Source organism: Schistocerca americana, unplaced genomic scaffold (assembly GCF_021461395.2).
Source record: "Schistocerca americana isolate TAMUIC-IGC-003095 unplaced genomic scaffold, iqSchAmer2.1 HiC_scaffold_139, whole genome shotgun sequence".
Lineage (NCBI taxonomy): Eukaryota > Metazoa > Arthropoda > Insecta > Orthoptera > Acrididae > Schistocerca > Schistocerca americana.
The window spans coordinates 82,887-107,250 of record NW_025725470.1 but is presented as its reverse complement, the minus strand read 5'-3'; the positions used below and the strand labels follow the sequence as shown (position 1 = coordinate 107,250).

Here is a 24,364-nt window from a genome sequence, read left to right as displayed (position 1 = left end):
CCGGCCCCATCCCGCCAGCGTACACGAGACTTCCGGGGCACCCTGGACGACATCGATGGACTGGAATAATTGGCATTCGCCGTGTCACAGGGCTCGTTGGTCTAGGTGTATGATTCATGCTAAGGGTGCAGGAGGTCCCGGGTTCAAATCCCGGACGAGCCCTATCGTTTTGTGCAAACTGATCGCACGTCAGTGGCTGAGTCAGCGCAAAAAGCTCGCCGTCAATATCAAATGAATTTCTTATTCGATGTGAGCAATTGACACTCGGGTCCGACGCGTGAAGGCGATTACGAAGGTTTCGGGTACAGATGGTAGCAGATGCATGTTAGTACGTCTTGCTTAAAGTGATGAAAAAGTGTTTCCGCCCGGGATCGAACCGGGGACCTTCTGCGTGTTAGGCAGACGTGATAACCGCTACACCACGGAAACTGCTTGTGTGCACCTTACTTCACAGACAACTTGTAGTGATGTTGCCATCGTAACTAAAAAATTCAATAAATGTGGTACTTGCAAAACGAAGGGACATGCAGCAGATCCACACACGACGTGGCTCATTGGAGGACAATACGACATAGGCAGGAAAATTCTGTTCCCGCCCGGGATCGAACCGGGGACCTTCTGCGTGTGAAGCAGACGTGATAACCGCTACACTACGGAAACGACGGACCCGGGGAGTCCATCCTTGTTCACTCGAACTTGCCTCAGACTTTCTCTCGTTCGCGAATGCACACACGACAGTTCTTTTGTCAGCCTGGAACCCATCACAGCCGAGGGCTCAAGAAGTCTTCGGGGTGCTCGAGAGGGTGTCTGCCGTAGCACCCCTAACGAGATAGCGGCGTTTCGCGCAGTCGTTATTGCAAGTCATATCAGCAAAAGCAATCACTTTCTCAACAGCAGGCAGTGCGAGCCCAGCGGCAGCTCTACATGAAGGTACCAGTAGCCCAGGAAGGCCGCCGACCGCGGGAATTCGCGCCGGCCCCATCCCGCCAGCGTACACGAGACTTCCAGGGCACCCTGGACGACATCGATGGACTGGAATAATTGGCATTCGCCGTGTCACAGGGCTCGTTGGTCTAGGTGTATGATTCATGCTAAGGGTGCAGGAGGTCTCGGGTTCAAATCCCGGACGAGCCCTATCGTTTTGTGCAAACTGATCGCACGTCAGTGGCTGAGTCAGCGCAAAAAGCTCGCCGTCAATATCAAATGAATTTCTTATTCGATGTGAGCAATTGACACTCGGGTCCGACGCGTGAAGGCGATTACGAAGGTTTCGGGTACAGATGGTAGCAGATGCATGTTAGTACGTCTTGCTTAAAGTGATGAAAAAGTGTTTCCGCCCGGGATCGAACCGGGGACCTTCTGCGTGTTAGGCAGACGTGATAACCGCTACACCACGGAAACTGCTTGTGTGCACCTTACTTCACAGACAACTTGTAGTGATGTTGCCATCGTAACTAAAAAATTCAATAAATGTGGTACTTGCAAAACGAAGGGACATGCAGCAGATCCACACACGACGTGGCTCATTGGAGGACAATACGACATAGGCAGGAAAATTCTGTTCCCGCCCGGGATCGAACCGGGGACCTTCTGCGTGTAAAGCAGACGTGATAACCGCTACACTACGGAAACGACGGACCCGGGGAGTCCATCCTTGTTCACTCGAACTTGCCTCAGACTTTCTCTCGTTCGCGAATGCACACACGACAGTTCTTTTGTCAGCCTGGAACCCATCACAGCCGAGGGCTCAAGAAGTCTTCGGGGTGCTCGAGAGGGTGTCTGCCGTAGCACCCCTAACGAGATAGCGGCGTTTCGCGCAGTCGTTATTGCAAGTCATATCAGCAAAAGCAATCACTTTCTCAACAGCAGGCAGTGCGAGCCCAGCGGCAGCTCTACATGAAGGTACCAGTAGCCCAGGAAGGCCGCCGACCGCGGGAATTCGCGCCGGCCCCATCCCGCCAGCGTACACGAGACTTCCGGGGCACCCTGGACGACATCGATGGACTGGAATAATTGGCATTCGCCGTGTCACAGGGCTCGTTGGTCTAGGTGTATGATTCATGCTAAGGGTGCAGGAGGTCCCGGGTTCAAATCCCGGACGAGCCCTATCGTTTTGTGCAAACTGATCGCACGTCAGTGGCTGAGTCAGCGCAAAAAGCTCGCCGTCAATATCAAATGAATTTCTTATTCGATGTGAGCAATTGACACTCGGGTCCGACGCGTGAAGGCGATTACGAAGGTTTCGGGTACAGATGGTAGCAGATGCATGTTAGTACGTCTTGCTTAAAGTGATGAAAAAGTGTTTCCGCCCGGGATCGAACCGGGGACCTTCTGCGTGTTAGGCAGACGTGATAACCGCTACACCACGGAAACTGCTTGTGTGCACATTACTTCACAGACAACTTGTAGTGATGTTGCCATCGTAACTAAAAAATTCAATAAATGTGGTACTTGCAAAACGAAGGGACATGCAGCAGATCCACACACGACGTGGCTCATTGGAGGACAATACGACATAGGCAGGAAAATTCTGTTCCCGCCCGGGATCGAACCGGGGACCTTCTGCGTGTGAAGCAGACGTGATAACCGCTACACTACGGAAACGACGGACCCGGGGAGTCCATCCTTGTTCACTCGAACTTGCCTCAGACTTTCTCTCGTTCGCGAATGCACACACGACAGTTCTTTTGTCAGCCTGGAACCCATCACAGCCGAGGGCTCAAGAAGTCTTCGGGGTGCTCGAGAGGGTGTCTGCCGTAGCACCCCTAACGAGATAGCGGCGTTTCGCGCAGTCGTTATTGCAAGTCATATCAGCAAAAGCAATCACTTTCTCAACAGCAGGCAGTGCGAGCCCAGCGGCAGCTCTACATGAAGGTACCAGTAGCCCAGGAAGGCCGCCGACCGCGGGAATTCGCGCCGGCCCCATCCCGCCAGCGTACACGAGACTTCCAGGGCACCCTGGACGACATCGATGGACTGGAATAATTGGCATTCGCCGTGTCACAGGGCTCGTTGGTCTAGGTGTATGATTCATGCTAAGGGTGCAGGAGGTCTCGGGTTCAAATCCCGGACGAGCCCTATCGTTTTGTGCAAACTGATCGCACGTCAGTGGCTGAGTCAGCGCAAAAAGCTCGCCGTCAATATCAAATGAATTTCTTATTCGATGTGAGCAATTGACACTCGGGTCCGACGCGTGAAGGCGATTACGAAGGTTTCGGGTACAGATGGTAGCAGATGCATGTTAGTACGTCTTGCTTAAAGTGATGAAAAAGTGTTTCCGCCCGGGATCGAACCGGGGACCTTCTGCGTGTTAGGCAGACGTGATAACCGCTACACCACGGAAACTGCTTGTGTGCACCTTACTTCACAGACAACTTGTAGTGATGTTGCCATCGTAACTAAAAAATTCAATAAATGTGGTACTTGCAAAACGAAGGGACATGCAGCAGATCCACACACGACGTGGCTCATTGGAGGACAATACGACATAGGCAGGAAAATTCTGTTCCCGCCCGGGATCGAACCGGGGACCTTCTGCGTGTAAAGCAGACGTGATAACCGCTACACTACGGAAACGACGGACCCGGGGAGTCCATCCTTGTTCACTCGAACTTGCCTCAGACTTTCTCTCGTTCGCGAATGCACACACGACAGTTCTTTTGTCAGCCTGGAACCCATCACAGCCGAGGGCTCAAGAAGTCTTCGGGGTGCTCGAGAGGGTGTCTGCCGTAGCACCCCTAACGAGATAGCGGCGTTTCGCGCAGTCGTTATTGCAAGTCATATCAGCAAAAGCAATCACTTTCTCAACAGCAGGCAGTGCGAGCCCAGCGGCAGCTCTACATGAAGGTACCAGTAGCCCAGGAAGGCCGCCGACCGCGGGAATTCGCGCCGGCCCCATCCCGCCAGCGTACACGAGACTTCCGGGGCACCCTGGACGACATCGATGGACTGGAATAATTGGCATTCGCCGTGTCACAGGGCTCGTTGGTCTAGGTGTATGATTCATGCTAAGGGTGCAGGAGGTCCCGGGTTCAAATCCCGGACGAGCCCTATCGTTTTGTGCAAACTGATCGCACGTCAGTGGCTGAGTCAGCGCAAAAAGCTCGCCGTCAATATCAAATGAATTTCTTATTCGATGTGAGCAATTGACACTCGGGTCCGACGCGTGAAGGCGATTACGAAGGTTTCGGGTACAGATGGTAGCAGATGCATGTTAGTACGTCTTGCTTAAAGTGATGAAAAAGTGTTTCCGCCCGGGATCGAACCGGGGACCTTCTGCGTGTTAGGCAGACGTGATAACCGCTACACCACGGAAACTGCTTGTGTGCACCTTACTTCACAGACAACTTGTAGTGATGTTGCCATCGTAACTAAAAAATTCAATAAATGTGGTACTTGCAAAACGAAGGGACATGCAGCAGATCCACACACGACGTGGCTCATTGGAGGACAATACGACATAGGCAGGAAAATTCTGTTCCCGCCCGGGATCGAACCGGGGACCTTCTGCGTGTGAAGCAGACGTGATAACCGCTACACTACGGAAACGACGGACCCGGGGAGTCCATCCTTGTTCACTCGAACTTGCCTCAGACTTTCTCTCGTTCGCGAATGCACACACGACAGTTCTTTTGTCAGCCTGGAACCCATCACAGCCGAGGGCTCAAGAAGTCTTCGGGGTGCTCGAGAGGGTGTCTGCCGTAGCACCCCTAACGAGATAGCGGCGTTTCGCGCAGTCGTTATTGCAAGTCATATCAGCAAAAGCAATCACTTTCTCAACAGCAGGCAGTGCGAGCCCAGCGGCAGCTCTACATGAAGGTACCAGTAGCCCAGGAAGGCCGCCGACCGCGGGAATTCGCGCCGGCCCCATCCCGCCAGCGTACACGAGACTTCCAGGGCACCCTGGACGACATCGATGGACTGGAATAATTGGCATTCGCCGTGTCACAGGGCTCGTTGGTCTAGGTGTATGATTCATGCTAAGGGTGCAGGAGGTCTCGGGTTCAAATCCCGGACGAGCCCTATCGTTTTGTGCAAACTGATCGCACGTCAGTGGCTGAGTCAGCGCAAAAAGCTCGCCGTCAATATCAAATGAATTTCTTATTCGATGTGAGCAATTGACACTCGGGTCCGACGCGTGAAGGCGATTACGAAGGTTTCGGGTACAGATGGTAGCAGATGCATGTTAGTACGTCTTGCTTAAAGTGATGAAAAAGTGTTTCCGCCCGGGATCGAACCGGGGACCTTCTGCGTGTTAGGCAGACGTGATAACCGCTACACCACGGAAACTGCTTGTGTGCACCTTACTTCACAGACAACTTGTAGTGATGTTGCCATCGTAACTAAAAAATTCAATAAATGTGGTACTTGCAAAACGAAGGGACATGCAGCAGATCCACACACGACGTGGCTCATTGGAGGACAATACGACATAGGCAGGAAAATTCTGTTCCCGCCCGGGATCGAACCGGGGACCTTCTGCGTGTAAAGCAGACGTGATAACCGCTACACTACGGAAACGACGGACCCGGGGAGTCCATCCTTGTTCACTCGAACTTGCCTCAGACTTTCTCTCGTTCGCGAATGCACACACGACAGTTCTTTTGTCAGCCTGGAACCCATCACAGCCGAGGGCTCAAGAAGTCTTCGGGGTGCTCGAGAGGGTGTCTGCCGTAGCACCCCTAACGAGATAGCGGCGTTTCGCGCAGTCGTTATTGCAAGTCATATCAGCAAAAGCAATCACTTTCTCAACAGCAGGCAGTGCGAGCCCAGCGGCAGCTCTACATGAAGGTACCAGTAGCCCAGGAAGGCCGCCGACCGCGGGAATTCGCGCCGGCCCCATCCCGCCAGCGTACACGAGACTTCCGGGGCACCCTGGACGACATCGATGGACTGGAATAATTGGCATTCGCCGTGTCACAGGGCTCGTTGGTCTAGGTGTATGATTCATGCTAAGGGTGCAGGAGGTCCCGGGTTCAAATCCCGGACGAGCCCTATCGTTTTGTGCAAACTGATCGCACGTCAGTGGCTGAGTCAGCGCAAAAAGCTCGCCGTCAATATCAAATGAATTTCTTATTCGATGTGAGCAATTGACACTCGGGTCCGACGCGTGAAGGCGATTACGAAGGTTTCGGGTACAGATGGTAGCAGATGCATGTTAGTACGTCTTGCTTAAAGTGATGAAAAAGTGTTTCCGCCCGGGATCGAACCGGGGACCTTCTGCGTGTTAGGCAGACGTGATAACCGCTACACCACGGAAACTGCTTGTGTGCACCTTACTTCACAGACAACTTGTAGTGATGTTGCCATCGTAACTAAAAAATTCAATAAATGTGGTACTTGCAAAACGAAGGGACATGCAGCAGATCCACACACGACGTGGCTCATTGGAGGACAATACGACATAGGCAGGAAAATTCTGTTCCCGCCCGGGATCGAACCGGGGACCTTCTGCGTGTGAAGCAGACGTGATAACCGCTACACTACGGAAACGACGGACCCGGGGAGTCCATCCTTGTTCACTCGAACTTGCCTCAGACTTTCTCTCGTTCGCGAATGCACACACGACAGTTCTTTTGTCAGCCTGGAACCCATCACAGCCGAGGGCTCAAGAAGTCTTCGGGGTGCTCGAGAGGGTGTCTGCCGTAGCACCCCTAACGAGATAGCGGCGTTTCGCGCAGTCGTTATTGCAAGTCATATCAGCAAAAGCAATCACTTTCTCAACAGCAGGCAGTGCGAGCCCAGCGGCAGCTCTACATGAAGGTACCAGTAGCCCAGGAAGGCCGCCGACCGCGGGAATTCGCGCCGGCCCCATCCCGCCAGCGTACACGAGACTTCCAGGGCACCCTGGACGACATCGATGGACTGGAATAATTGGCATTCGCCGTGTCACAGGGCTCGTTGGTCTAGGTGTATGATTCATGCTAAGGGTGCAGGAGGTCCCGGGTTCAAATCCCGGACGAGCCCTATCGTTTTGTGCAAACTGATCGCACGTCAGTGGCTGAGTCAGCGCAAAAAGCTCGCCGTCAATATCAAATGAATTTCTTATTCGATGTGAGCAATTGACACTCGGGTCCGACGCGTGAAGGCGATTACGAAGGTTTCGGGTACAGATGGTAGCAGATGCATGTTAGTACGTCTTGCTTAAAGTGATGAAAAAGTGTTTCCGCCCGGGATCGAACCGGGGACCTTCTGCGTGTTAGGCAGACGTGATAACCGCTACACCACGGAAACTGCTTGTGTGCACCTTACTTCACAGACAACTTGTAGTGATGTTGCCATCGTAACTAAAAAATTCAATAAATGTGGTACTTGCAAAACGAAGGGACATGCAGCAGATCCACACACGACGTGGCTCATTGGAGGACAATACGACATAGGCAGGAAAATTCTGTTCCCGCCCGGGATCGAACCGGGGACCTTCTGCGTGTGAAGCAGACGTGATAACCGCTACACTACGGAAACGACGGACCCGGGGAGTCCATCCTTGTTCACTCGAACTTGCCTCAGACTTTCTCTCGTTCGCGAATGCACACACGACAGTTCTTTTGTCAGCCTGGAACCCATCACAGCCGAGGGCTCAAGAAGTCTTCGGGGTGCTCGAGAGGGTGTCTGCCGTAGCACCCCTAACGAGATAGCGGCGTTTCGCGCAGTCGTTATTGCAAGTCATATCAGCAAAAGCAATCACTTTCTCAACAGCAGGCAGTGCGAGCCCAGCGGCAGCTCTACATGAAGGTACCAGTGGCCCAGGAAGGCCGCCGACCGCGGGAATTCGCGCCGGCCCCATCCCGCCAGCGTACACGAGACTTCCGGGGCACCCTGGACGACATCGATGGACTGGAATAATTGGCATTCGCCGTGTCACAGGGCTCGTTGGTCTAGGTGTATGATTCATGCTAAGGGTGCAGGAGGTCCCGGGTTCAAATCCCGGACGAGCCCTATCGTTTTGTGCAAACTGATCGCACGTCAGTGGCTGAGTCAGCGCAAAAAGCTCGCCGTCAATATCAAATGAATTTCTTATTCGATGTGAGCAATTGACACTCGGGTCCGACGCGTGAAGGCGATTACGAAGGTTTCGGGTACAGATGGTAGCAGATGCATGTTAGTACGTCTTGCTTAAAGTGATGAAAAAGTGTTTCCGCCCGGGATCGAACCGGGGACCTTCTGCGTGTTAGGCAGACGTGATAACCGCTACACCACGGAAACTGCTTGTGTGCACCTTACTTCACAGACAACTTGTAGTGATGTTGCCATCGTAACTAAAAAATTCAATAAATGTGGTACTTGCAAAACGAAGGGACATGCAGCAGATCCACACACGACGTGGCTCATTGGAGGACAATACGACATAGGCAGGAAAATTCTGTTCCCGCCCGGGATCGAACCGGGGACCTTCTGCGTGTGAAGCAGACGTGATAACCGCTACACTACGGAAACGACGGACCCGGGGAGTCCATCCTTGTTCACTCGAACTTGCCTCAGACTTTCTCTCGTTCGCGAATGCACACACGACAGTTCTTTTGTCAGCCTGGAACCCATCACAGCCGAGGGCTCAAGAAGTCTTCGGGGTGCTCGAGAGGGTGTCTGCCGTAGCACCCCTAACGAGATAGCGGCGTTTCGCGCAGTCGTTATTGCAAGTCATATCAGCAAAAGCAATCACTTTCTCAACAGCAGGCAGTGCGAGCCCAGCGGCAGCTCTACATGAAGGTACCAGTAGCCCAGGAAGGCCGCCGACCGCGGGAATTCGCGCCGGCCCCATCCCGCCAGCGTACACGAGACTTCCGGGGCACCCTGGACGACATCGATGGACTGGAATAATTGGCATTCGCCGTGTCACAGGGCTCGTTGGTCTAGGTGTATGATTCATGCTAAGGGTGCAGGAGGTCCCGGGTTCAAATCCCGGACGAGCCCTATCGTTTTGTGCAAACTGATCGCACGTCAGTGGCTGAGTCAGCGCAAAAAGCTCGCCGTCAATATCAAATGAATTTCTTATTCGATGTGAGCAATTGACACTCGGGTCCGACGCGTGAAGGCGATTACGAAGGTTTCGGGTACAGATGGTAGCAGATGCATGTTAGTACGTCTTGCTTAAAGTGATGAAAAAGTGTTTCCGCCCGGGATCGAACCGGGGACCTTCTGCGTGTTAGGCAGACGTGATAACCGCTACACCACGGAAACTGCTTGTGTGCACCTTACTTCACAGACAACTTGTAGTGATGTTGCCATCGTAACTAAAAAATTCAATAAATGTGGTACTTGCAAAACGAAGGGACATGCAGCAGATCCACACACGACGTGGCTCATTGGAGGACAATACGACATAGGCAGGAAAATTCTGTTCCCGCCCGGGATCGAACCGGGGACCTTCTGCGTGTGAAGCAGACGTGATAACCGCTACACTACGGAAACGACGGACCCGGGGAGTCCATCCTTGTTCACTCGAACTTGCCTCAGACTTTCTCTCGTTCGCGAATGCACACACGACAGTTCTTTTGTCAGCCTGGAACCCATCACAGCCGAGGGCTCAAGAAGTCTTCGGGGTGCTCGAGAGGGTGTCTGCCGTAGCACCCCTAACGAGATAGCGGCGTTTCGCGCAGTCGTTATTGCAAGTCATATCAGCAAAAGCAATCACTTTCTCAACAGCAGGCAGTGCGAGCCCAGCGGCAGCTCTACATGAAGGTACCAGTAGCCCAGGAAGGCCGCCGACCGCGGGAATTCGCGCCGGCCCCATCCCGCCAGCGTACACGAGACTTCCGGGGCACCCTGGACGACATCGATGGACTGGAATAATTGGCATTCGCCGTGTCACAGGGCTCGTTGGTCTAGGTGTATGATTCATGCTAAGGGTGCAGGAGGTCCCGGGTTCAAATCCCGGACGAGCCCTATCGTTTTGTGCAAACTGATCGCACGTCAGTGGCTGAGTCAGCGCAAAAAGCTCGCCGTCAATATCAAATGAATTTCTTATTCGATGTGAGCAATTGACACTCGGGTCCGACGCGTGAAGGCGATTACGAAGGTTTCGGGTACAGATGGTAGCAGATGCATGTTAGTACGTCTTGCTTAAAGTGATGAAAAAGTGTTTCCGCCCGGGATCGAACCGGGGACCTTCTGCGTGTTAGGCAGACGTGATAACCGCTACACCACGGAAACTGCTTGTGTGCACCTTACTTCACAGACAACTTGTAGTGATGTTGCCATCGTAACTAAAAAATTCAATAAATGTGGTACTTGCAAAACGAAGGGACATGCAGCAGATCCACACACGACGTGGCTCATTGGAGGACAATACGACATAGGCAGGAAAATTCTGTTCCCGCCCGGGATCGAACCGGGGACCTTCTGCGTGTGAAGCAGACGTGATAACCGCTACACTACGGAAACGACGGACCCGGGGAGTCCATCCTTGTTCACTCGAACTTGCCTCAGACTTTCTCTCGTTCGCGAATGCACACACGACAGTTCTTTTGTCAGCCTGGAACCCATCACAGCCGAGGGCTCAAGAAGTCTTCGGGGTGCTCGAGAGGGTGTCTGCCGTAGCACCCCTAACGAGATAGCGGCGTTTCGCGCAGTCGTTATTGCAAGTCATATCAGCAAAAGCAATCACTTTCTCAACAGCAGGCAGTGCGAGCCCAGCGGCAGCTCTACATGAAGGTACCAGTAGCCCAGGAAGGCCGCCGACCGCGGGAATTCGCGCCGGCCCCATCCCGCCAGCGTACACGAGACTTCCGGGGCACCCTGGACGACATCGATGGACTGGAATAATTGGCATTCGCCGTGTCACAGGGCTCGTTGGTCTAGGTGTATGATTCATGCTAAGGGTGCAGGAGGTCCCGGGTTCAAATCCCGGACGAGCCCTATCGTTTTGTGCAAACTGATCGCACGTCAGTGGCTGAGTCAGCGCAAAAAGCTCGCCGTCAATATCAAATGAATTTCTTATTCGATGTGAGCAATTGACACTCGGGTCCGACGCGTGAAGGCGATTACGAAGGTTTCGGGTACAGATGGTAGCAGATGCATGTTAGTACGTCTTGCTTAAAGTGATGAAAAAGTGTTTCCGCCCGGGATCGAACCGGGGACCTTCTGCGTGTTAGGCAGACGTGATAACCGCTACACCACGGAAACTGCTTGTGTGCACCTTACTTCACAGACAACTTGTAGTGATGTTGCCATCGTAACTAAAAAATTCAATAAATGTGGTACTTGCAAAACGAAGGGACATGCAGCAGATCCACACACGACGTGGCTCATTGGAGGACAATACGACATAGGCAGGAAAATTGTGTTCCCGCCCGGGATCGAACCGGGGACCTTCTGCGTGTGAAGCAGACGTGATAACCGCTACACTACGGAAACGACGGACCCGGGGAGTCCATCCTTGTTCACTCGAACTTGCCTCAGACTTTCTCTCGTTCGCGAATGCACACACGACAGTTCTTTTGTCAGCCTGGAACCCATCACAGCCGAGGGCTCAAGAAGTCTTCGGGGTGCTCGAGAGGGTGTCTGCCGTAGCACCCCTAACGAGATAGCGGCGTTTCGCGCAGTCGTTATTGCAAGTCATATCAGCAAAAGAAATCACTTTCTCAACAGCAGGCAGTGCGAGCCCAGCGGCAGCTCTACATGAAGGTACCAGTAGCCCAGGAAGGCCGCCGACCGCGGGAATTCGCGCCGGCCCCATCCCGCCAGCGTACACGAGACTTCCGGGGCACCCTGGACGACATCGATGGACTGGAATAATTGGCATTCGCCGTGTCACAGGGCTCGTTGGTCTAGGTGTATGATTCATGCTAAGGGTGCAGGAGGTCCCGGGTTCAAATCCCGGACGAGCTCTATCGTTTTGTGCAAACTGATCGCACGTCAGTGGCTGAGTCAGCGCAAAAAGCTCGCCGTCAATATCAAATGAATTTCTTATTCGATGTGAGCAATTGACACTCGGGTCCGACGCGTGAAGGCGATTACGAAGGTTTCGGGTACAGATGGTAGCAGATGCATGTTAGTACGTCTTGCTTAAAGTGATGAAAAAGTGTTTCCGCCCGGGATCGAACCGGGGACCTTCTGCGTGTTAGGCAGACGTGATAACCGCTACACCACGGAAACTGCTTGTGTGCACCTTACTTCACAGACAACTTGTAGTGATGTTGCCATCGTAACTAAAAAATTCAATAAATGTGGTACTTGCAAAACGAAGGGACATGCAGCAGATCCACACACGACGTGGCTCATTGGAGGACAATACGACATAGGCAGGAAAATTCTGTTCCCGCCCGGGATCGAACCGGGGACCTTCTGCGTGTGAAGCAGACGTGATAACCGCTACACTACGGAAACGACGGACCCGGGGAGTCCATCCTTGTTCACTCGAACTTGCCTCAGACTTTCTCTCGTTCGCGAATGCACACACGACAGTTCTTTTGTCAGCCTGGAACCCATCACAGCCGAGGGCTCAAGAAGTCTTCGGGGTGCTCGAGAGGGTGTCTGCCGTAGCACCCCTAACGAGATAGCGGCGTTTCGCGCAGTCGTTATTGCAAGTCATATCAGCAAAAGCAATCACTTTCTCAGCAGCAGGCAGTGCGAGCCCAGCGGCAGCTCTACATGAAGGTACCAATAGCCCAGGAAGGCCGCCGACCGCGGGAATTCGCGCCGCCCCCATCCCGCCAGCGTACACGAGACTTCCAGGGCACCCTGGACGACATCTAGGGACTGCAATAATTGGCATTCGCCGTGTCACAGGGCTCGTTGGTCTAGGGGTATGATTCCTGCTTAGGGTGCAGGAGGTCCCGGGTTCAAATCCCGGACGAGCCCTAGCGTTTTGTGCAAACTGATCGCACGTCAGTGGCTGGGTCAGCGCAAAAAGCTCGCCGTCAATATCAAATGAATTTCTTATTCGATGTGAGCAATTGACACTCGGGTCCGACGCGTGAAGGCGATTACGAAGGTTTCGGGTACAGATGGTAGCAGATGCATGTTAGTACGTCTTGCTTAAAGTGATGAAAAAGTGTTTCCGCCCGGGATCGAACCGGGGACCTTCTGCGTGTTAGGCAGACGTGATAACCGCTACACCACGGAAACTGCTTGTGTGCACCTTACTTCACAGACAACTTGTAGTGATGTTGCCATCGTACTAAAAAATTCAATAAATGTGGTACTTGCAAAACGAAGGGACATGCAGCAGATCCACACACGACGTGGCTCATTGGAGGACAATACGACATAGGCAGGAAAATTCTGTTCCCGCCCGGGATCGAACCGGGGACCTTCTGCGTGTGAAGCAGACGTGATAACCGCTACACTACGGAAACGACGGACCCGGGGAGTCCATCCTTGTTCACTCGAACTTGCCTCAGACTTTCTCTCGTTCGCGAATGCACACACGACAGTTCTTTTGTCAGCCTGGAACCCATCACAGCCGAGGGCTCAAGAAGTCTTCGGGGTGCTCGAGAGGGTGTCTGCCGTAGCACCCCTAACGAGATAGCGGCGTTTCGCGCAGTCGTTATTGCAAGTCATATCAGCAAAAGCAATCACTTTCTCAACAGCAGGCAGTGCGAGCCCAGCGGCAGCTCTACATGAAGGTACCAGTAGCCCAGGAAGGCCGCCGACCGCGGGAATTCGTGCCGCCCCCATTCCGCCAGCGTACACGAGACTTCCAGGGCACCCTGGACGACATCTAGGGACTGCAATAATTGGCATTCGCCGTGTCACAGGGCTCGTTGGTCTAGGGGTATGATTCCTGCTTAGGGTGCAGGAGGTCCCGGGTTCAAATCCCGGACGAGCCCTAGCGTTTTGTGCAAACTGATCGCACGTCAGTGGCTGGGTCAGCGCAAAAAGCTCGCCGTCAATATCAAATGAATTTCTTATTCGATGTGAGCAATTGACACTCGGGTCCGACGCGTGAAGGCGATTACGAAGGTTTCGGGTACAGATGGTAGCAGATGCATGTTAGTACGTCTTGCTTAAAGTGATGAAAAAGTGTTTCCGCCCGGGATCGAACCGGGGACCTTCTGCGTGTTAGGCAGACGTGATAACCGCTACACCACGGAAACTGCTTGTGTGCACCTTACTTCACAGACAACTTGTAGTGATGTTGCCATCGTAACTAAAAAATTCAATAAATGTGGTACTTGCAAAACGAAGGGACATGCAGCAGATCCACACACGACGTGGCTCATTGGAGGACAATACGACATAGGCAGGAAAATTCTGTTCCCGCCCGGGATCGAACCGGGGACCTTCTGCGTGTGAAGCAGACGTGATAACCGCTACACTACGGAAACGACGGACCCGGGGAGTCCATCCTTGTTCACTCGAACTTGCCTCAGACTTTCTCTCGTTCGCGAATGCACACACGACAGTTCTTTTGTCAGCCTGGAACCCATCACAGCCGAGGGCTCAAGAAGTCTTCGGGGTGCTCGAGAGGGTGTCTGCCGTAGCACCCCTAACGAGATAGCGGCGTTTCGCGCAGTCGTTATTGCAAGTCATATCAGCAAAAGCAATCACTTTCTCAGCAGCAGGCAGTGCGAGCCCAGCGGCAGCTCTACATGAAGGTACCAATAGCCCAGGAAGGCCGCCGACCGCGGGAATTCGCGCCGCCCCCATCCCGCCAGCGTACACGAGACTTCCAGGGCACCCTGGACGACATCTAGGGACTGCAATAATTGGCATTCGCCGTGTCACAGGGCTCGTTGGTCTAGGGGTATGATTCCTGCTTAGGATGCAGGAGGTCCCGGGTTCAAATCCCGGACGAGCCCTAGCGTTTTGTGCAAACTGATCGCACGTCAGTGGCTGGGTCAGCGCAAAAAGCTCGCCGTCAATATCAAATGAATTTCTTATTCGATGTGAGCAATTGACACTCGGGTCCGACGCGTGAAGGCGATTACGAAGGTTTCGGGTACAGATGGTAGCAGATGCATGTTAGTACGTCTTGCTTAAAGTGATGAAAAAGTGTTTCCGCCCGGGATCGAACCGGGGACCTTCTGCGTGTTAGGCAGACGTGATAACCGCTACACCACGGAAACTGCTTGTGTGCACCTTACTTCACAGACAACTTGTAGTGATGTTGCCATCGTACTAAAAAATTCAATAAATGTGGTACTTGCAAAACGAAGGGACATGCAGCAGATCCACACACGACGTGGCTCATTGGAGGACAATACGACATAGGCAGGAAAATTCTGTTCCCGCCCGGGATCGAACCGGGGACCTTCTGCGTGTGAAGCAGACGTGATAACCGCTACACTACGGAAACGACGGACCCGGGGAGTCCATCCTTGTTCACTCGAACTTGCCTCAGACTTTCTCTCGTTCGCGAATGCACACACGACAGTTCTTTTGTCAGCCTGGAACCCATCACAGCCGAGGGCTCAAGAAGTCTTCGGGGTGCTCGAGAGGGTGTCTGCCGTAGCACCCCTAACGAGATAGCGGCGTTTCGCGCAGTCGTTATTGCAAGTCATATCAGCAAAAGCAATCACTTTCTCAACAGCAGGCAGTGCGAGCCCAGCGGCAGCTCTACATGAAGGTACCAGTAGCCCAGGAAGGCCGCCGACCGCGGGAATTCGCGCCGGCCCCATCCCGCCAGCGTACACGAGACTTCCAGGGCACCCTGGACGACATCGATGGACTGGAATAATTGGCATTCGCCGTGTCACAGGGCTCGTTGGTCTAGGGGTATGATTCCTGCTTAGGGTGCAGGAGGTCCCGGGTTCAAATCCCGGACGAGCCCTAGCGTTTTGTGCAAACTGATCGCACGTCAGTGGCTGGGTCAGCGCAAAAAGCTCGCCGTCAATATCAAATGAATTTCTTATTCGATGTGAGCAATTGACACTCGGGTCCGACGCGTGAAGGCGATTACGAAGGTTTCGGGTACAGATGGTAGCAGATGCATGTTAGTACGTCTTGCTTAAAGTGATGAAAAAGTGTTTCCGCCCGGGATCGAACCGGGGACCTTCTGCGTGTTAGGCAGACGTGATAACCGCTACACCACGGAAACTGCTTGTGTGCACCTTACTTCACAGACAACTTGTAGTGATGTTGCCATCGTAACTAAAAAATTCAATAAATGTGGTACTTGCAAAAGGAAGGGACATGCAGCAGATCCACACACGACGTGGCTCATTGGAGGACAATACGACATAGGCAGGAAAATTCTGTTCCCGCCCGGGATCGAACCGGGGACCTTCTGCGTGTGAAGCAGACGCGATAACCGCTACACTACGGAAACGACGGACCCGGGGAGTCCATCCTTGTTCACTCGAACTTGCCTCAGACTTTCTCTCGTTCGCGAATGCACACACGACAGTTCTTTTGTCAGCCTGGAACCCATCACAGCCGAGGGCTCAAGAAGTCTTCGGGGTGCTCGAGAGGGTGTCTGCCGTAGCACCCCTAACGAGATAGCGGCGTTTCGCGCAGTCGTTATTGCAAGTCATACCAGCAAAAGCAATCACTTTCTCAGCAGCAGGCAGTGCGAGCCCAGCGGCAGGTCTACATGAAGGTACCAATAGCCCAGGAAGGCCGCCGACCGCGGGAATTCGCGCCGCCCCCATCCCGCCAGCGTACACGAGACTTCCAGGGCACCCTGGACGACATCTAGGGACTGCAATAATTGGCATTCGCCGTGTCACAGGGCTCGTTGGTCTAGGGGTATGATTCTTGCTTAGGGTGCAGCAGGTCCCGGGTTCAAATCCCGGACGAGCCCTAGCGTTTTGTGCAAACTGATCGCACGTCAGTGGCTGAGTCAGCGCAAAATGGTCGCCGTCAATATCAAATGAATTTCTTATTCGATGTGAGCAATTGACACTCTGGTCCGACGCGTGAAGGCGATTACGAAGGTTTCGGGTACAGATGGTAGCAGATGCATGTTAGTAAGTCTTGCTTAAAGTGATGAAAAAGTGTTTCCGCCCGGGATCGAACCGGGGACCTTCTGCGTGTTAGGCAGACGTGATAACCGCTACACCACCGAAACTGCTTGTGTGCACCTTACTTCACAGACAACTTGTAGTGATGTTGCCATCGTAACTCAAAAATTCAATAAATGTGGTACTTGCAAAACGAAGGGACATGCAGCAGATCCACACACGACGTGGCTCATTGGAGGACAATACGACATAGGCAAGAAAATACTGTTCCCGCCCGGGATCGAACCGGGGACCTTCTGCGTGTGAAGCAGACGTGATAACCGCTACACTACGGAAACGACGGACCCAAGGAGTCCATCCATGTTCACTCGTACTTGCCTCAGCCTTTCTCTAGTCCGTGAATGCACACACGACAGTTCTTTTGTCAGCCTGGAACCCATCACAGCCGAGGGCTCAAGAAGTCTTCGGGGTGCTCGAGAGGGTGTCTGCCGTAGCACCCCTAACGAGATAGCGGCGTTTCGCGCAGTCGTTATTGCAAGTCATATCAGCAAAAGCAATCACTTTCTCAGCAGCAGGCAGTGCGAGCCCGGCGGCAGCTCTACATGAAGGTACCAATAGCCCAGGAAGGCCGCCGACCGCGGGAATTCGCGCCGCCCCCATCCCGCCAGCGTACACGAGACTTCCAGGGCACCCTGGACGACATCTAGGGACTGCAATAATTGGCATTCGCCGTGTCACAGGGCTCGTTGGTCTAGGGGTATGATTCTTGCTTAGGGTGCAGGAGGTCCCGGGTTCAAATCCCGGACGAGCCCTAGCGTTTTGTGCAAACTGATCGCACGTCAGTGGCTGGGTCAGCGCAAAATGGTCGCCGTCAATATCAAATGAATTTCTTATTCGATGTGAGCAATTGACACTCTGGTCCGACGCGTGAAGGCGATTACGAAGGTTTCGGGTACAGATGGTAGCAGATGCATGTTAGTAAGTCTTGCTTAAAGTGATGAAAAAGTGTTTCCGCCCGGGATCGAACCGGGGACCTTCTGCGTGTTAGGCAGACGTGATAACCGCTACACCGCGGAAACTGCTTGTGTGCACATTACTTCACAGACAACTTGTAGTGATGTTGCCATCGTAACTAAAAAATTCAATAAATGTGGTACTTGCAAAACGAAGGGACATGCAGCAGATCCACACACGACGTGGCTCATTGGAGGACAATACGACATAGGCAGGAAAATACTGTTCCCGCCCGGGATCGAACCGGGGCCCTTCTGCGTGTGAAGCAGACGTGATAACCGCTACACTACGGAAACGACGGACCCGAGGAGTCCATCCATGTTCACTCGTACTTGCCTCAGCCTTTCTCTAGTCCGTGAATGCACACACGACAGTTCTTTTGTCAGCCTGGAACCCATCACAGCCGAGGGCTCAAGAAGTCTTCGGGGTGCTCGAGAGGGTGTCTGCCGTAGCACCCCTAACGAGATAGCGGCGTTTCGCGCAGTCGTTATTGCAAGTCATATCAGCAAAAGCAATCACTTTCTCAGCAGCAGGCAGTGCGAGCCCAGCGGCAGGTCTACATGAAGGTACCAATAGCCCAGGAAGGCCGCCGACCGCGGGAATTCGCGCCGCCCCCATCCCGCCAGCGTACACGAGACTTCCAGGGCACCCTGGACGACATCTAGGGACTGCAATAATTGGCATTCGCCGTGTCACAGGGCTCGTTGGTCTAGGGGTATGATTCTTGCTTAGGGTGCAGGAGGTCCCGGGTTCAAATCCCGGACGAGCCCTAGCGTTTTGTGCAAACTGATCGCACGTCAGTGGCTGGGTCAGCGCAAAATGGTCGCCGTCAATATCAAATGAATTTCTTATTCGATGTGAGCAATTGACACTCTGGTCCGACGCGTGAAGGCGATTACGAAGGTTTCGGGTACAGATGGTAGCAGATGCATGTTAGTAAGTCTTGCTTAAAGTGATGAAAAAGTGTTTCCGCCCGGGATCGAACCGGGGACCTTCTGCGTGTTAGGCAGACGTGATAACCGCTACACCGCGGAAACTGCTTGTGTGCACATTACTTCACAGACAACTTGTAGTGATGTTGCCATCGTAACTAAAAAATTCAATAAATGTGGTACTTGCAAAACGAAGGGACATGCAGCAGATCCACACACGACGTGGCTCATTGGAGGACAATACGACATAGGCAGGAAAATACTGTTCCCGCCCGGGATCGAACCGGGGCCCTTCTGCGTGTGAAGCAGACGTGATAACCGCTACACTACGGAAACGACGGACCCGAGGAGTCCATCCATGTTCACTCGTACTTGCCTCAGCCTTTCTCTAGTCCGTGAATGCACACACGACAGTTCTTTTGTCAGCCTGGAACCCATCACAGCCGAGGGCTCAAGAAGTCTTCGGGGTGCTCGAGAGGGTGTCTGCCGTAGCACCCCTAACGAGATAGCGGCGTTTCGCGCAGTCGTTATTGCAAGTCATATCAGCAAAAGCAATCACTTTCTCAGCAGCAGGCAGTGCGAGCCCAGCGGCAGGTCTACATGAAGGTACCAATAGCCCAGGAAGGCCGCCGACCGCGGGAATTCGCGCCGCCCCCATCCCGCCAGCGTACACGAGACTTCCAGGGCACCCTGGACGACATCTAGGGACTGCAATAATTGGCATTCGCCGTGTCACAGGGCTCGTTGGTCTAGGGGTATGATTCTTGCTTAGGGTGCAGGAGGTCCCGGGTTCAAATCCCGGACGAGCCCTAGCGTTTTGTGCAAACTGATCGCACGTCAGTGGCTGAGTCAGCGCAAAATGGTCGCCGTCAATATCAAATGAATTTCTTATTCGATGTGAGCAATTGACACTCTGGTCCGACGCGTGAAGGCGATTACGAAGGTTTCGGGTACAGATGGTAGCAGATGCATGTTAGTAAGTCTTGCTTAAAGTGATGAAAAAGTGTTTCCGCCCGGGATCGAACCGGGGACCTTCTGCGTGTTAGGCAGACGTGATAACCGCTACACCGCGGAAACTGCTTGTGTGCACATTACTTCACAGACAACTTGTAGTGATGTTGCCATCGTAACTAAAAAATTCAATAAATGTGGTACTTGCAAAACGAAGGGACATGCAGCAGATCCACACACGACGTGGCTCATTGGAGGACAATACGACATAGGCAGGAAAATACTGTTCCCGCCCGGGATCGAACCGGGGCCCTCCTGCGTGTGAAGCAGACGTGATAACCGCTACACTACGGAAACGACGGACCCGAGGAGTCCATCCATGTTCACTCGTACTTGCCTCAGCCTTTCTCTAGTCCGTGAATGCACACACGACAGTTCTTTTGTCAGCCTGGAACCCATCACAGCCGAGGGCTCAAGAAGTCTTCGGGGTGCTCGAGAGGGTGTCTGCCGTAGCACCCCTAACGAGATAGCGGCGTTTCGCGCAGTCGTTATTGCAAGTCATATCAGCAAAAGCAATCACTTTCTCAACAGCAGGCAGTGCGAGCCCAGCGGCAGCTCTACATGAAGGTACCAATAGCCCAGGAAGGCCGCCGACCGCGGGAATTCGCGCCGCCCCCATCCCGCCAGCGTACACGAGACTTCCAGGGCACCCTGGACGACATCTAGGGACTGCAATAATTGGCATTCGCCGTGTCACAGGGCTCGTTGGTCTAGGGGTATGATTCCTGCTTAGGGTGCAGGAGGTCCCGGGTTCAAATCCCGGACGAGCCCTAGCGTTTTGTGCAAACTGACCGCACGTCAGTGGCTGAGTCAGCGCAAAAAGCTCGCCGTCAATATCAAATGAATTTCTTATTCGATGTGAGCAATTGACACTCTGGTCCGACGCGTGAAGGCGATTACGAAGGTTTCGGGTACAGATGGTAGCAGATGCATGTTAGTAAGTCTTGCTTAAAGTGATGAAAAAGTGTTTCCGCCCGGGATCGAACCGGGGACCTTCTGCGTGTTAGGCAGACGTGATAACCGCTACACCACCGAAACTGCTTGTGTGCACCTTACTTCACAGACAACTTGTAGTGATGTTGCCATCGTAACTCAAAAATTCAATAAATGTGGTACTTGCAAAACGAAGGGACATGCAGCAGATCCACACACGACGTGGCTCATTGGAGGACAATACGACATAGGCAAGAAAATACTGTTCCCGCCCGGGATCGAACCGGGGACCTTCTGCGGGTGACGCAGACGTGATAACCGCTACACTACGGAAACGACGTACCCGAGGAGTCCATCCATGTTCACTCGTACTTGCCTCAGCCTTTCTCTAGTCCGTGAATGCACACACGACAGTTCTTTTGTCAGCCTGGAACCCATCACAGCCGAGGGCTCAAGAAGTCTTCGGGGTGCTCGAGAGGGTGTCTGCCGTAGCACCCCTAACGAGATAGCGGCGTTTCGCGCAGTCGTTATTGCAAGTCATATCAGCAAAAGCAATCACTTTCTCAGCAGCAGGCAGTGCGAGCCCAGCGGCAGGTCTACATGAAGGTACCAATAGCCCAGGAAGGCCGCCGACCGCGGGAATTCGCGCCGCCCCCATCCCGCCAGCGTACACGAGACTTCCAGGGCACCCTGGACGACATCTAGGGACTGCAATAATTGGCATTCGCCGTGTCACAGGGCTCGTTGGTCTAGGGGTATGATTCTTGCTTAGGGTGCAGGAGGTCCCGGGTTCAAATCCCGGACGAGCCCTAGCGTTTTGTGCAAACTGATCGCACGTCAGTGGCTGAGTCAGCGCAAAATGGTCGCCGTCAATATCAAATGAATTTCTTATTCGATGTGAGCAATTGACACTCTGGTCCGACGCGTGAAGGCGATTACGAAGGTTTCGGGTACAGATGGTAGCAGATGCATGTTAGTAAGTCTTGCTTAAAGTGATGAAAAAGTGTTTCCGCCCGGGATCGAACCGGGGACCTTCTGCGTGTTAGGCAGACGTGATAACCGCTACACCGCGGAAACTGCTTGTGTGCACATTACTTCACAGACAACTTGTAGTGATGTTGCCATCGTAACTAAAAAATTCAATAAATGTGGTACTTGCAAAACGAAGGGACATGCAGCAGATCCACACACGACGTGGCTCATTGGAGGACAATACGACATAGGCAGGAAAATACTGTTCCCGCCCGGGATCGAACCGGGGCCCTTCTGCGTGTGAAGCAGACGTGATAACCGCTACACTACGGAAACGACGGACCCGAGGAGTCCATCCATGTTCACTCGTACTTGCCTCAGCCTTTCTCTAGTCCGTGAATGCACACACGACAGTTCTTTTGTCAGCCTGGAACCCATCACAGCCGAGGGCTCAAGAAGTCTTCGGGGTGCTCGAGAGGGTGTCTGCCGTAGCACCCCTAACGAGATAGCGGCGTTTCGCGCAGTCGTTATTGCAAGTCATATCAGCAAAAGCAATCACTTTCTCAACAGCAGGCAGTGCGAGCCCAGCGGCAGCTCTACATGAAGGTACCAATAGCCCAGGAAGGCCGCCGACCGCGGGAATTCGCGCCGCCCCCATCCCGCCAGCGTACACGAGACTTCCAGGGCGCCCTGGACGACATCTAGGGACTGCAATAATTGGCATTCGCCGTGTCACAGGGCTCGTTGGTCTAGGGGTATGATTCTTGCTTAGGGTGCAGGAGGTCCCGGGTTCAAATCCCGGACGAGCCCTAGCGTTTTGTGCAAACTGATCGCACGTCAGTGGCTGAGTCAGCGCAAAATGGTCGCCGTCAATATCAAATGAATTTCTTATTCGATGTGAGCAATTGACACTCTGGTCCGACGCGTGAAGGCGATTACGAAGGTTTCGGGTACAGATGGTAGCAGATGCATGTTAGTAAGTCTTGCTTAAAGTGATGAAAAAGTGTTTCCGCCCGGGATCGAACCGGGGACCTTCTGCGTGTTAGGCAGACGTGATAACCGCTACACCGCGGAAACTGCTTGTGTGCACATTACTTCACAGACAACTTGTAGTGATGTTGCCATCGTAACTAAAAAATTCAATAAATGTGGTACTTGCAAAACGAAGGGACATGCAGCAGATCCACACACGACGTGGCTCATTGGAGGACAATACGACATAGGCAGGAAAATACTGTTCCCGCCCGGGATCGAACCGGGGCCCTTCTGCGTGTGAAGCAGACGTGATAACCGCTACACTACGGAAACGACGGACCCGAGGAGTCCATCCTTGTTCACTCGAACTTGCCTCAGCCTTTCTCTAGTCCGTGAATGCACACACGACAGTTCTTTTGTCAGCCTGGAACCCATCACAGCCGAGGGCTCAAGAAGTCTTCGGGGTGCTCGAGAGGGTGTCTGCCGTAGCACCCCTAACGAGATAGCGGCGTTTCGCGCAGTCGTTATTGCAAGTCATATCAGCAAAAGCAATCACTTTCTCAGCAGCAGGCAGTGCGAGCCCAGCGGCAGCTCTACATGAAGGTACCAATAGCCCAGGAAGGCCGCCGACCGCGGGAATTCGCGCCGCCCCCATCCCGCCAGCGTACACGAGACTTCCAGGGCACCCTGGACGACATCTAGGGACTGCAATAATTGGCATTCGCCGTGTCACAGGGCTCGTTGGTCTAGGGGTCAGTTCCGCCGCAGCAGCGGCCGTGTGCAGACGTGCCGGAGTGCTCGCTCCGCGCGTGTTTGGCGGCGCCTGCAGCTGGTTGGGCCTTGTAAGTACATCATGGCCTTTGCCATGGATGATCAGTTACGCCGTTACACGTTGCGTTTCCAATTCCCGTTCGGTTTTAGCCGACCACAGGTCCACGAATTAGTCGATTTCTTCTTCGACAGATTGAGTCTTAAAGACGAGGAAGTTTTAGGGTTTTCTTACGATTTCCTGGCGAATGCTGTCTACGTGAAACTTGTTAGTGACGAGCCTTGTTTTCGTGTAATGGACTTAACTAAGGGTACTGCCGAGTTCGTTAATTCTGATGGTGAAATTTGTAAAGTTGTCGTTACCCATGCTGGGTTAGGTCTGCGCACGGTCCGTGTGTTCAACCTACCATTTGAAATTGAACTTGCACGTATTCGGCAATGTCTGTCCCAGTATGGGAACGTATTGGAAATTCACCAAGAGCAGTGGAGTGGACTTAAACACTTCAATGTGGATAATGGTGTCAGGGTAGCGCGAATTGACCTCTCGAAGCATATCCCGTCGAATGTCGTGATACAAGGCTTCCGGGCACTCGTTATGTACGAGGGGCAACCACGTACTTGTGTACTTTGTTCCTCTACGGACCATCTGAAGGCCGCGTGTCCCCGTGCTAAACCAGTGCGTCGTGTTTTGCGACAACGCGATGCCCTTGCAGCAGGGCAGGATGGCAATAGGCCGACGTATGCCGAGAGCCTTGTCGGTCCGTCTGTCGTTAGCGCGCCACCGCTGCACGCGGCTGAGGTTGTGCCTGACGTGACCGCCGCCGATGTAAACACAGCTACGGCGAGCCGAATGCCCGTTGATTCTGACGTGGAAAACTATGCAATCGACGGGGCCGGAAATTCGCGCCCTTCGGA

General features: G+C 53.3%; 59 non-coding genes across 59 annotated transcripts; 11 read left to right on the top strand and 48 right to left on the bottom strand.

Annotated features, from left to right (window-relative positions):
• Nucleotides 1-356: 356 nt before the first annotated feature.
• On the bottom strand, nucleotides 357-429 carry Trnav-aac. The gene has a single exon. It is a non-coding gene; the product is annotated as a tRNA-Val (tRNA).
• A 158-nt stretch (nucleotides 430-587) lies between these two features.
• Nucleotides 588-660, bottom strand: Trnav-cac. The gene has a single exon. It is a non-coding gene; the product is annotated as a tRNA-Val (tRNA).
• Nucleotides 661-1,328: 668 nt separating this feature from the next.
• Trnav-aac lies at nucleotides 1,329-1,401 on the bottom strand. The gene has a single exon. It is a non-coding gene; the product is annotated as a tRNA-Val (tRNA).
• Nucleotides 1,402-1,559: 158 nt separating this feature from the next.
• On the bottom strand, nucleotides 1,560-1,632 carry Trnav-uac. The gene has a single exon. It is a non-coding gene; the product is annotated as a tRNA-Val (tRNA).
• Nucleotides 1,633-2,300: 668 nt separating this feature from the next.
• Nucleotides 2,301-2,373, bottom strand: Trnav-aac. Its single transcript has one exon. It is a non-coding gene; the product is annotated as a tRNA-Val (tRNA).
• Nucleotides 2,374-2,531: 158 nt separating this feature from the next.
• Trnav-cac lies at nucleotides 2,532-2,604 on the bottom strand. The gene has a single exon. It is a non-coding gene; the product is annotated as a tRNA-Val (tRNA).
• Nucleotides 2,605-3,272: 668 nt separating this feature from the next.
• Trnav-aac lies at nucleotides 3,273-3,345 on the bottom strand. The gene has a single exon. It is a non-coding gene; the product is annotated as a tRNA-Val (tRNA).
• Nucleotides 3,346-3,503: 158 nt separating this feature from the next.
• Nucleotides 3,504-3,576, bottom strand: Trnav-uac. Its single transcript has one exon. It is a non-coding gene; the product is annotated as a tRNA-Val (tRNA).
• Nucleotides 3,577-4,244: 668 nt separating this feature from the next.
• On the bottom strand, nucleotides 4,245-4,317 carry Trnav-aac. Its single transcript has one exon. It is a non-coding gene; the product is annotated as a tRNA-Val (tRNA).
• A 158-nt stretch (nucleotides 4,318-4,475) lies between these two features.
• Nucleotides 4,476-4,548, bottom strand: Trnav-cac. The gene has a single exon. It is a non-coding gene; the product is annotated as a tRNA-Val (tRNA).
• A 668-nt stretch (nucleotides 4,549-5,216) lies between these two features.
• Trnav-aac lies at nucleotides 5,217-5,289 on the bottom strand. The gene has a single exon. It is a non-coding gene; the product is annotated as a tRNA-Val (tRNA).
• A 158-nt stretch (nucleotides 5,290-5,447) lies between these two features.
• On the bottom strand, nucleotides 5,448-5,520 carry Trnav-uac. The gene has a single exon. It is a non-coding gene; the product is annotated as a tRNA-Val (tRNA).
• A 668-nt stretch (nucleotides 5,521-6,188) lies between these two features.
• Nucleotides 6,189-6,261, bottom strand: Trnav-aac. The gene has a single exon. It is a non-coding gene; the product is annotated as a tRNA-Val (tRNA).
• A 158-nt stretch (nucleotides 6,262-6,419) lies between these two features.
• Nucleotides 6,420-6,492, bottom strand: Trnav-cac. The gene has a single exon. It is a non-coding gene; the product is annotated as a tRNA-Val (tRNA).
• Nucleotides 6,493-7,160: 668 nt separating this feature from the next.
• On the bottom strand, nucleotides 7,161-7,233 carry Trnav-aac. The gene has a single exon. It is a non-coding gene; the product is annotated as a tRNA-Val (tRNA).
• Nucleotides 7,234-7,391: 158 nt separating this feature from the next.
• On the bottom strand, nucleotides 7,392-7,464 carry Trnav-cac. The gene has a single exon. It is a non-coding gene; the product is annotated as a tRNA-Val (tRNA).
• Nucleotides 7,465-8,132: 668 nt separating this feature from the next.
• On the bottom strand, nucleotides 8,133-8,205 carry Trnav-aac. The gene has a single exon. It is a non-coding gene; the product is annotated as a tRNA-Val (tRNA).
• A 158-nt stretch (nucleotides 8,206-8,363) lies between these two features.
• Nucleotides 8,364-8,436, bottom strand: Trnav-cac. The gene has a single exon. It is a non-coding gene; the product is annotated as a tRNA-Val (tRNA).
• A 668-nt stretch (nucleotides 8,437-9,104) lies between these two features.
• On the bottom strand, nucleotides 9,105-9,177 carry Trnav-aac. Its single transcript has one exon. It is a non-coding gene; the product is annotated as a tRNA-Val (tRNA).
• A 158-nt stretch (nucleotides 9,178-9,335) lies between these two features.
• Nucleotides 9,336-9,408, bottom strand: Trnav-cac. The gene has a single exon. It is a non-coding gene; the product is annotated as a tRNA-Val (tRNA).
• A 668-nt stretch (nucleotides 9,409-10,076) lies between these two features.
• Trnav-aac lies at nucleotides 10,077-10,149 on the bottom strand. Its single transcript has one exon. It is a non-coding gene; the product is annotated as a tRNA-Val (tRNA).
• Nucleotides 10,150-10,307: 158 nt separating this feature from the next.
• Nucleotides 10,308-10,380, bottom strand: Trnav-cac. Its single transcript has one exon. It is a non-coding gene; the product is annotated as a tRNA-Val (tRNA).
• Nucleotides 10,381-11,048: 668 nt separating this feature from the next.
• On the bottom strand, nucleotides 11,049-11,121 carry Trnav-aac. The gene has a single exon. It is a non-coding gene; the product is annotated as a tRNA-Val (tRNA).
• A 158-nt stretch (nucleotides 11,122-11,279) lies between these two features.
• On the bottom strand, nucleotides 11,280-11,352 carry Trnav-cac. The gene has a single exon. It is a non-coding gene; the product is annotated as a tRNA-Val (tRNA).
• A 668-nt stretch (nucleotides 11,353-12,020) lies between these two features.
• Trnav-aac lies at nucleotides 12,021-12,093 on the bottom strand. Its single transcript has one exon. It is a non-coding gene; the product is annotated as a tRNA-Val (tRNA).
• A 158-nt stretch (nucleotides 12,094-12,251) lies between these two features.
• Trnav-cac lies at nucleotides 12,252-12,324 on the bottom strand. Its single transcript has one exon. It is a non-coding gene; the product is annotated as a tRNA-Val (tRNA).
• Nucleotides 12,325-12,726: 402 nt separating this feature from the next.
• Nucleotides 12,727-12,798, top strand: Trnap-agg. The gene has a single exon. It is a non-coding gene; the product is annotated as a tRNA-Pro (tRNA).
• A 194-nt stretch (nucleotides 12,799-12,992) lies between these two features.
• On the bottom strand, nucleotides 12,993-13,065 carry Trnav-aac. Its single transcript has one exon. It is a non-coding gene; the product is annotated as a tRNA-Val (tRNA).
• Nucleotides 13,066-13,222: 157 nt separating this feature from the next.
• Nucleotides 13,223-13,295, bottom strand: Trnav-cac. Its single transcript has one exon. It is a non-coding gene; the product is annotated as a tRNA-Val (tRNA).
• A 402-nt stretch (nucleotides 13,296-13,697) lies between these two features.
• On the top strand, nucleotides 13,698-13,769 carry Trnap-agg. The gene has a single exon. It is a non-coding gene; the product is annotated as a tRNA-Pro (tRNA).
• Nucleotides 13,770-13,963: 194 nt separating this feature from the next.
• Nucleotides 13,964-14,036, bottom strand: Trnav-aac. Its single transcript has one exon. It is a non-coding gene; the product is annotated as a tRNA-Val (tRNA).
• Nucleotides 14,037-14,194: 158 nt separating this feature from the next.
• On the bottom strand, nucleotides 14,195-14,267 carry Trnav-cac. The gene has a single exon. It is a non-coding gene; the product is annotated as a tRNA-Val (tRNA).
• A 402-nt stretch (nucleotides 14,268-14,669) lies between these two features.
• Nucleotides 14,670-14,741, top strand: Trnap-agg. Its single transcript has one exon. It is a non-coding gene; the product is annotated as a tRNA-Pro (tRNA).
• A 194-nt stretch (nucleotides 14,742-14,935) lies between these two features.
• Nucleotides 14,936-15,008, bottom strand: Trnav-aac. The gene has a single exon. It is a non-coding gene; the product is annotated as a tRNA-Val (tRNA).
• A 157-nt stretch (nucleotides 15,009-15,165) lies between these two features.
• Nucleotides 15,166-15,238, bottom strand: Trnav-cac. Its single transcript has one exon. It is a non-coding gene; the product is annotated as a tRNA-Val (tRNA).
• Nucleotides 15,239-15,640: 402 nt separating this feature from the next.
• On the top strand, nucleotides 15,641-15,712 carry Trnap-agg. Its single transcript has one exon. It is a non-coding gene; the product is annotated as a tRNA-Pro (tRNA).
• A 194-nt stretch (nucleotides 15,713-15,906) lies between these two features.
• On the bottom strand, nucleotides 15,907-15,979 carry Trnav-aac. Its single transcript has one exon. It is a non-coding gene; the product is annotated as a tRNA-Val (tRNA).
• A 158-nt stretch (nucleotides 15,980-16,137) lies between these two features.
• Nucleotides 16,138-16,210, bottom strand: Trnav-cac. The gene has a single exon. It is a non-coding gene; the product is annotated as a tRNA-Val (tRNA).
• Nucleotides 16,211-16,612: 402 nt separating this feature from the next.
• On the top strand, nucleotides 16,613-16,684 carry Trnap-agg. Its single transcript has one exon. It is a non-coding gene; the product is annotated as a tRNA-Pro (tRNA).
• A 194-nt stretch (nucleotides 16,685-16,878) lies between these two features.
• On the bottom strand, nucleotides 16,879-16,951 carry Trnav-aac. The gene has a single exon. It is a non-coding gene; the product is annotated as a tRNA-Val (tRNA).
• A 158-nt stretch (nucleotides 16,952-17,109) lies between these two features.
• On the bottom strand, nucleotides 17,110-17,182 carry Trnav-cac. Its single transcript has one exon. It is a non-coding gene; the product is annotated as a tRNA-Val (tRNA).
• A 402-nt stretch (nucleotides 17,183-17,584) lies between these two features.
• On the top strand, nucleotides 17,585-17,656 carry Trnap-agg. The gene has a single exon. It is a non-coding gene; the product is annotated as a tRNA-Pro (tRNA).
• Nucleotides 17,657-17,850: 194 nt separating this feature from the next.
• Trnav-aac lies at nucleotides 17,851-17,923 on the bottom strand. Its single transcript has one exon. It is a non-coding gene; the product is annotated as a tRNA-Val (tRNA).
• Nucleotides 17,924-18,081: 158 nt separating this feature from the next.
• On the bottom strand, nucleotides 18,082-18,154 carry Trnav-cac. The gene has a single exon. It is a non-coding gene; the product is annotated as a tRNA-Val (tRNA).
• Nucleotides 18,155-18,556: 402 nt separating this feature from the next.
• On the top strand, nucleotides 18,557-18,628 carry Trnap-agg. The gene has a single exon. It is a non-coding gene; the product is annotated as a tRNA-Pro (tRNA).
• Nucleotides 18,629-18,822: 194 nt separating this feature from the next.
• Trnav-aac lies at nucleotides 18,823-18,895 on the bottom strand. Its single transcript has one exon. It is a non-coding gene; the product is annotated as a tRNA-Val (tRNA).
• A 158-nt stretch (nucleotides 18,896-19,053) lies between these two features.
• On the bottom strand, nucleotides 19,054-19,126 carry Trnav-cac. Its single transcript has one exon. It is a non-coding gene; the product is annotated as a tRNA-Val (tRNA).
• Nucleotides 19,127-19,528: 402 nt separating this feature from the next.
• Nucleotides 19,529-19,600, top strand: Trnap-agg. Its single transcript has one exon. It is a non-coding gene; the product is annotated as a tRNA-Pro (tRNA).
• Nucleotides 19,601-19,794: 194 nt separating this feature from the next.
• On the bottom strand, nucleotides 19,795-19,867 carry Trnav-aac. Its single transcript has one exon. It is a non-coding gene; the product is annotated as a tRNA-Val (tRNA).
• Nucleotides 19,868-20,025: 158 nt separating this feature from the next.
• Trnav-cac lies at nucleotides 20,026-20,098 on the bottom strand. The gene has a single exon. It is a non-coding gene; the product is annotated as a tRNA-Val (tRNA).
• A 402-nt stretch (nucleotides 20,099-20,500) lies between these two features.
• On the top strand, nucleotides 20,501-20,572 carry Trnap-agg. The gene has a single exon. It is a non-coding gene; the product is annotated as a tRNA-Pro (tRNA).
• Nucleotides 20,573-20,766: 194 nt separating this feature from the next.
• Nucleotides 20,767-20,839, bottom strand: Trnav-aac. Its single transcript has one exon. It is a non-coding gene; the product is annotated as a tRNA-Val (tRNA).
• A 158-nt stretch (nucleotides 20,840-20,997) lies between these two features.
• Trnav-cac lies at nucleotides 20,998-21,070 on the bottom strand. Its single transcript has one exon. It is a non-coding gene; the product is annotated as a tRNA-Val (tRNA).
• A 402-nt stretch (nucleotides 21,071-21,472) lies between these two features.
• Trnap-agg lies at nucleotides 21,473-21,544 on the top strand. Its single transcript has one exon. It is a non-coding gene; the product is annotated as a tRNA-Pro (tRNA).
• Nucleotides 21,545-21,738: 194 nt separating this feature from the next.
• Trnav-aac lies at nucleotides 21,739-21,811 on the bottom strand. The gene has a single exon. It is a non-coding gene; the product is annotated as a tRNA-Val (tRNA).
• A 158-nt stretch (nucleotides 21,812-21,969) lies between these two features.
• Trnav-cac lies at nucleotides 21,970-22,042 on the bottom strand. The gene has a single exon. It is a non-coding gene; the product is annotated as a tRNA-Val (tRNA).
• Nucleotides 22,043-22,444: 402 nt separating this feature from the next.
• On the top strand, nucleotides 22,445-22,516 carry Trnap-agg. The gene has a single exon. It is a non-coding gene; the product is annotated as a tRNA-Pro (tRNA).
• A 194-nt stretch (nucleotides 22,517-22,710) lies between these two features.
• Trnav-aac lies at nucleotides 22,711-22,783 on the bottom strand. The gene has a single exon. It is a non-coding gene; the product is annotated as a tRNA-Val (tRNA).
• A 158-nt stretch (nucleotides 22,784-22,941) lies between these two features.
• Trnav-cac lies at nucleotides 22,942-23,014 on the bottom strand. The gene has a single exon. It is a non-coding gene; the product is annotated as a tRNA-Val (tRNA).
• Between the last annotated feature and the right edge of the window lie 1,350 nt (nucleotides 23,015-24,364).